We start from the raw sequence: 351 nt of genomic DNA on the forward strand, positions 1-351 counted from the left end.
TTTTCTTTTCTTTTCTTTTCTTTTCTTTTCTTTTCTTTTCTTTTCTTATTCTTGGATACAGAAGGAGAAAACATTTATTTTTATTTTCTGTTTTTATAAAAATTGTAAAATTTTTATTATTTATTATTTCTTAAATTTTTATTTACTTTAAACAATAAATTAATAATAATAATTTATTATTATTAATGATATTAATATTATTAATTATTAATTATTAATAACAATGACTTGTTATTAATTAATTATTGATATTATTAATAATATATTAAAATATTATTGATAATTTATTATGATAATAAATTAATATTTATTATATAACTATATTATTATATATTACATTATATATTACAT

This window comes from Herpailurus yagouaroundi, unplaced genomic scaffold, assembly GCF_014898765.1.
Source record: "Herpailurus yagouaroundi ecotype Mexico unplaced genomic scaffold, PumYag 141, whole genome shotgun sequence".
Taxonomy (NCBI): Eukaryota; Metazoa; Chordata; class Mammalia; order Carnivora; family Felidae; genus Herpailurus; species Herpailurus yagouaroundi.